An 8,248-nucleotide genomic window follows, 5' to 3' on the forward strand; every position below is an offset into this window, starting at 1 on the left:
ATTTATTTAAAATCATCAAACATAATGAATATTTCGTCATTTAAACTCTAAAACTGCAATGCGTAATATTTGAAAAAATATGTTAGAAAATTACTTTATATTAGCACAGTATGAGTGCTGTGGCTTCCTGCGGAATGGGCTACTTTAACACTGTTTCTGTGTGTTGTTTTTCATGTCTGTGAGTTTAAATGACCCCAATTAATGTGATATTTATCTGCTGGAATGCAAATTTTACTGAGGGAGTTTAGAATTTCAATTGGGTGGGTTTTGTTGTGAAAACCTGGCAACCCTGATGGTACAGCCGTTACTTAAACAGCCTTTTTAGACTCCGTAAATATTGTCGTATTCTAATGATTTTCATTATATTTGATAATTATATTATTGTAGATGTTTTATCATTGACAGATTGTTCTTGTGGCAGATATCTATTGTTGATATACTATTATAGTGTTTGTTAATATTTAAAGTGTTTTTATATATTTAGTTTATATATATATATAAACTAAATATATAAAAAACACTTAATTCTTAATATCTTAATTAAGTTGCGAGGAATATTGAGAACTAGCTTAAAAATAAGTTTAAGGTTTATATCATGGAGAGGAAGGTACAACTTGACTCAGTACTGTTGCCAGATCTTGCTATAAAAATGTCAAATTCAAACAAGCTTATAATAAACTTAAACACATTATATATCATGACCTGTACCTGGTTATTTTATTAACGTCGTAAACTTGATCGCTTTATGAGCCAAGCCCAAACAACAAGCCCAAAGATGCTTAATAAGCGTGAAGTAGCTTATAATAAGCGGACATGGCAACCATTCAAGAGTGCGCTCCAAAGATAAAACAAGACACGACAGCTCTGTCAACTGTGGTTTAAAATCGTCAACATAAGTCTTTTTTCAACCCTAAAAGATTATGCAATGCGTAATTATTTTTTTTCGCGGAATTGGGTTACTTTAACACTGTTCCTGCATGTTGTTTTCATGTCTACAGGTTTAAGTGATATTTATCCCCTGTAATGCAAATTGTAATAGGAGAACCCTGCCAATTTTCTTTTTTAATATTTTACCCCATTTAGGTGTGTTTTTGTGAAAACCTGGCAACTCAATTTGTTAACCATATTATAGTAGATATTTTATCATTGACATCTTATTGTGGCAGATTGCACATATTTTTTCACCATGATTAGTGATTTGAAACCATTTTATTAGTAGCCTTTTGTTGTTATACTATTATAGATTTTGTTAAGTATATTTTTTATATATTTTTAGTTTTCAATAAAATTTTTGGTTAATGTTTTAGAATTTTATTGTGTTTTGTCATTTTTATTTTTTGTAAACAATTTATTAGTGTTTTTGTTTTTGGCTTATGCTCCTCTATTGTAAATCACTTTAGTTATCTTAGCCTCAATAGAAACATCTTTCTTCAGTTATTAAACACATCTTTGGTCTATTGAGTGGTTTATAGTTTTTTTTTTTTTTCGTGAGCATTGAAGGCTCTGTAGGTCAAATACAGTTTAATGTAAATGACATGAAGATGCATTGAGTCATTATAATACTGTTGAGACTCAGATTACGCTGCACAATGCAAGGGATTTGTATAAGTACCACTGATTAAAAACTTTTCATTCTCGTAGGGCAATTTGTTAGTCATACGACGTCTGAGAGGATTCCAGCTGTAAGTTTATACTCTCATGTTATACAGAGTCTGAGACAGGTGAAAAGCACAGAAACATGCTGCATCATCTTTTTTCCCAAAATGAAAAAAAAAACAAGGACTTTGCATGAAGAAGAAATACACATTTCTTTTGCATTTTGAATTTGAATCACAGTTAAGCACATTTATTTTTATTTTGTGTGTGCATCTTGACACTTTACCATTAGAGTTAAATATCAGGACAAATAATGTATAAATATTTCATGCATTTATTTGTTACATTGCAATAATGAGACTTAGGTTATTAATTGTCATGAAAATGATATTGCAATGCAAAAACAATCAATTTTTCTTGCTGCAAAATATAATTGTTTTCTTTTGGTTTTGAGGTGAAACATGACCCGATCATGTCCACGCCAAGTTTTGTGAAATTCACTGTACGTGAACCAAAATCAGCAGAGTCGCAGCACATCCGTGCGTTTGTGCATTTTAGAATAAAGCGCGTCTGTTAGGATTCTTTCTGATCATCTCCACCCTCGCTGGAGGCCACACAGAAAAAAAGACTGAACTTGTTTGCATGTGCAAGTGTGTGTGAATGACAGCCTCATTTCTGGCGTTCTGGGAAAATTATTAGAGCAAAGAGCAAGTTGATGTGCATGTGCTAAACATCACACGTCTGAAAACATTTATCCTTAAAACAATTGGTTCTCCCAAAAATGATTTTTTTTTGCTGAAAATGTGTTCACCTTCAGGGCACACCAAGATGTAGATTCGTTTTTTCTTCATCAGATTTGGAGAAATGTGTCATTACGTCACTTGCTGACCAATGGATCCTTTGCAGTGAATGGGTGCCGTCAGAATGCAGAATGAGAGGCTTTGTAGGTCAAATACAGTCTACTGTAAATGACATGAAGATGCATTGAGTCATTATACTACAGTGAAATCAGACTTCTGAAAACATCTGATAAATCAAAAAATGAAAAATTCCATCATTTGCTTACTAATGGATCCTCTGCAGTGAATGGGTGCCGTCAGAATGAAAGTACAAACAGCTGATAAAAACATCACAATAATCCACAAGTAATCCACACCACTCCAGTCCATCTGTTAACGTCTAGAGAAGACAAAAGCTGAAACAAATCCATCATTAAGATGTTTTTAACAAAAAAAACCCAAAACATTTTGAGCATTTAAGGCTCTGTAGGTCAAAAAACTGTCTAATGTAAATGACATGAAGACACATTGAGCCATTATACTACAGTGAAATCAAACATCTGATCACCCAAAAAATGAAAAATTCCATCACTTGCTTACCAATGGATGTGAATGGGTGCCGTCAGAATGAGAGTCCAAATAGCTGATAAAAACATCACAATAATCCACAAGTAATCCATACCACTCCAGTTCATCAGTTAATGTGCTGAGAAGACAAAAGCTGAAACAAATCCATCAAGATGTTTTTTAACAAAAATAAAAAATACAAATTTGTGAGCATTTAAGGCTCTGTAGGTTAAATACAGCCTAATGTAAATGACATGAAGACACACTGAGTCATTATACTACAATGAAATCAGACTTCTGAAAACATCTGATCACCCAAAAAATGAAAAATTTCATCACTTGCTTACCAATGGATGTGAATGGGTGCCGTCAGAATGAGAGTTCAAACAGCTGATAAAAACATCACAATAATCCACAAGTAATCCACACCACTCCAGTTCATCAGTTAATGTGCTGAGAAGACAAAAGCTGAAACAAATCCATCAATAAGATGTTTTTTAACAAAAATAAAAATACAAATTTGTGAGCATTTAAGGCTCTGTAGGTTAAACACAGTATAATGTAAATGACATGAAGACACATTGAGTCATTATACTACAGTGAAATCAGACTTCTGATCACCCCAAAAATGAAAAATTTCATGATTGTCTTACCAATGGATCATCTGCAGTGAATGGGTGCCGTCAGAATGAGAGAAATCTGCACAGCTCAAGCACCATTTACAAGCCAGAACAGTACAAAACAAATTTGTGGCTGGATTTTTGATGTGAGAGACAACAGGAGATGGACTGTTTCACTGATGGAAGCATTATTATGGATTATGGTACTCGTATTTTGACCTGAATTGGCTGTTTAAAAGTTAAAACATCTTAATGATGTATTTGTTTCTTACAAACACACAACTTTTCACTTCTCATGATGTTAACTGATGGACTGGAGTGGTGTGGATCACTTGTGGATTATTGTGATGTTTTTATCAGCTGTTTGGACTCTCATTCCGACGGCACCCATTCACATACATTGGTGAGTCAGTGATGGAATGACACATTTCTACAAATCTGATGAAGAAACAAACTCATCTACATCTTGGATGGTGAGTGAATTTTCAGCTTATTTTAATTTCTGCATGAATTATTCCTTTAAATGTGCATTAAAAAATGTAGCTGTATACAGTAAGATTACTGTCTTTGACATCTTATCAAATCTGAGTACAGTTTAAGACATTGTTGAGATCACCTCTAACGCTCCAGAATAAACACGTGTGAGATTTCTGGGCTCGTTCTCAAGAGAAATATCTGAGAAGCAGGAGACGTCATCGCTTACTAGGAGAAAACCGTTTCTCATTATTCATTTCTCTTTCCTGCATGTTTTTTTTTTCTTTTTTTTTTCTTATGCAACAAGGATGTGTAGGTCTTGAGAAAGTGTTTGCACAGACGCTTCTGATTTTATGACTGGTGACAGAGGTTTGGAGAGATCTGTGTGTGTGCGTGTGGAGGAATGAGTGTCAGGCCGAGACACGCAGCAAACACGTTCAGAAATGCGCCCTGAGCATCGGTTAACCCACTGAATCTGACAAACAGAAACTCTCTCGCTCTCTCAGAGCGTTTGTGACCGTATGCACGGTCAGATGCTCATTCACACGTCCTGCTGTGAAATACTGCAAATGCATGTCAGAACTCACACGCATTCACACCCATAGAGACACCAGCGTTCTGATCGCATTAGTGAAGGCAGCGTCAAATGGCATCCAAAACCACAAGTTTTACTTTTGTAATGTGACGTGTTTGGAGTCTCAGAGGTGGAGAGAGTTGTTTTATTTCAATGAAAGATTAAGGAAGCAAACATTTTTATTCAAAGAAATAGCATGCATTATTAAAGTATGAAGAATTAGACCCAGAACATGTATTAATGAAGCAAATAATTGGTATAACACTTTACATTATTGTGTCATTGCATGCATGCTGCATGTTCATGCATTTAATATGATTTTTTTTATTATAAGCAAGCTTAATTTATGCAATAATTGCAATTAAATACAATTAAATTAAAGGATTGCATTAACGATGCAAATATAAAATGAACACTGATGTAAAGTATTTTTTTGTTTGCAAATGCTTCAACAAAGTTTATACAGATCAAATAAATGCTTAAAAAAATGTATTTAGATAATTTAATCATTAAAAGGTAGAAAAGAAGTATTTTGACAGTAAACAATACATTAAAAATGCACTTAAAAATACAAAAATTCTACATAAATATGCTAAACATTTAAATAAATAAAAAACTTAAACAAGATATGTCAAAAAGTGAGTAAAAACTAAATTAAAGTATGCTTAAAAATACAAAAATATATAAAAATGCAAAAATGTTAAACAGTTAGATCATTTTAATAAATTATAAAAAAGTTAAAAACTAGAAGCATTTAGCAGAAATATGTAAAAAAAAAGAGTGACAGCATAAAAGCTAAATTAAATTATGCTTTAAAATACAAAAATATTTAATGCAAAAATGTTCAACATTTAGAAAATTTTAAATAAATAATAAAGTTAAATAAGTATTTAACAGAAATATGTAAAAAAGCCAAAGTAAATAATTTAAATATGCTTAAAAAATATTAAAATTAAAGAAATGTTAAACATTTAGTTAATTTTAATAATTTATACAAAATTTAAAAATAAAAATATTATTTAAAATAAAAAATACTTAATGCAAAAATGTTAAATATTTAGATATTTTTTAAATAAATAATAACGTTAAATGAGACGTATTTAACAAAAATATGTAAAAAAGAGTGTCACTACAAAAACTAAATTTTCTTTAAAATACAAAAATACTTACTGCAAAAAATTTTAAACATTTTAAATAAATAAAGGTAAATGATAAGTATTTAACAGAACTATGTAAAAAAGTGAAAAACTAAATTAAAATATACTTAAAAATTATACAAAATTTAGAAACTAGAAGAATTTAACAGAAATATGAAAAAAATATATATAATATGCTTAAAAATTCCAAAAATATTTAAAATGCAAAAATGTTAAACATTTAGATAATTTTAAATAAATAATAAAGTTAAATGAGATGTATTTAACAGAAACATGTAAAAAAATCCAGAGTAAAACTAAATTAAAATATGCTTAAATATATTAAAATTAAGAATTGTTAAACATTTAAATAATTTTAATAAATTACACAAAATTTAGAAACAAGAAGTATTTTGCTGAAATATTTATTAAAAAGAGAGACATTGCAAAAACTAAATTATAAAATAAAAAATACTTAATTAAAAAATGTTCAATATTTAGATCATTTTAAATAAATAAAGGTAAACGATAAGTATTTAACAGAACTATGTAAAAAAGTGACAGAGTAAAAACTAAATTAAAATATGCTTAAAAACATTAAAATATGCTTAAAATTATACAAAATTTTGAAACAAAGAAGAAAAAGAAGAATTTAACAGAAATATGTAAAAAAAATTCACATACTTAAAAAGTTAAAAATACTTTGGGAAAATATGCAAACATGTAAAACTTTAGATAATTTTAAATAAATAATAAAAAAGTGAAACAAGAAGTACTAAAAAAGAATGTACAAATCTAAGCATTTGGATTATGTAATGAGTTCATAATGACAATTAAAAGATTATTTAACAGCATGATGTAAGAAAAAGAGTGACAGTTAGTCTGCTAATTGATGCAATGTGCATGAAGCAAGCACTAATGCAGCACACAGTGTCTCTGAGTTCCACACCCGTACATATGCACAACTCAGACTGCACGCCAATCACTTCTGAAGACAAACAGATGTGCAAAGCCATCACATCTGATAGTTGGAGTTTAATATGCATGCATTAAACATGTCCTGTGTTAACCTGTTTGTTTTCTGACATACCTGTCTACTGTTGCTTTAATCAGATGCCAGAGGCGACTCATGCTCATTTGGAGCAGCTCAATGACAGAAACTTACTGCAGGGGTTTTTAGGAGAAAGACTCGTCTTTCCTGTAGACCCAGAACCATCAGCGACGGCAAACACTTCAGGATAAACATCTGAATCATCTCACTTCAGCTTGGACTTCTTATTCAACATCAGGATTAAAAGACATTATTTCAGGAATTTTTAATTGAATTTGCATCACTTTTATATATGCATCAAGCATTTAAAATGAAATGTGCATGCATGATAATTAGCAACAAGTATGTTGTTTTATGCATATTGTTGAAAGTTGCTTTTAAATCATTAAATATATATATATCTTTCCAGCTGGAGCTGATATGCTTGATTGCTTTAACTAAACTTATCTAGATTATTATCAACATGTTGGGAATAAAACAGCCAACTCTGTTCTCTTTGCAGACACTTATTTGGTATTGTATGCATCCTAAACACACATAAATAAATCACAATACATTCCATTTAAACTGCTATTTCGATTTAAGGACCAGGGCTCAACCTGAATATATGAGGGATTTTAAAAGACCTGGAAATTTTTTTTTATATAATGAATAAAGTATGTTTATATAAAATAAAATATTTAGTTGAGTACAAATTGCTATTTGTGAATAAAAATAAATTAAAACCCTTTAATTACAAGCATAATAATATATAATAGTAATAAAAAGAGAAGATTATCCAGTAATTGGATTTATGTCATTAAAATTTTTAATGATTTGCAATTATTTTAAGTATTTTAATGTGTTATTCTAGTTACTGTAAATTATGTTTTTGAATGAGCAAGCAAAAATATCAGACATATCATATTTGACACTGAAGTCAAACAGGTTAATAATCTTTGTTTATTATATGTAGGTCAAAGACGAAAAAAGGTTTAAGCATCAGCACAATAAGTGTAAAGTTTTCCAAAAAAAGATGAAAAAGTTTTCTGTTTAATATAATAGCATTTTTCTTTTTGTTTTTCAGAGCAAAAAATTAATATCATACAGTTTTTCCCCTTATTTACCTAAAATGTCATTCAAAAATCAATTTATGACATATTAAAAGACAAATTACTTTCACCCCAAATACTAATTAGATATAAATCTACATTTTCAAAATATGCCACTATCCTAGGTTTTGCCCATTTGCCATAAGAATTTTTTACTCATTTAAAACACAAAAAAATGTATTATGCTCCCTTATTCTTTTATATATTTTAATATGTACAAGTCAGAATAAGCATGTAAAATAATTTCAACCAAATTTGGACATTTTATTCTCCAAAACGTATTTGAAACCTTAAAGTAGACACTTTACTTACATTTAATGTACTTTCTAGGACATTAAATAACTTTTGTACATTTCTTTT

Source organism: Garra rufa, chromosome 13 (assembly GCF_049309525.1).
Source record: "Garra rufa chromosome 13, GarRuf1.0, whole genome shotgun sequence".
Lineage (NCBI taxonomy): Eukaryota > Metazoa > Chordata > Actinopteri > Cypriniformes > Cyprinidae > Garra > Garra rufa.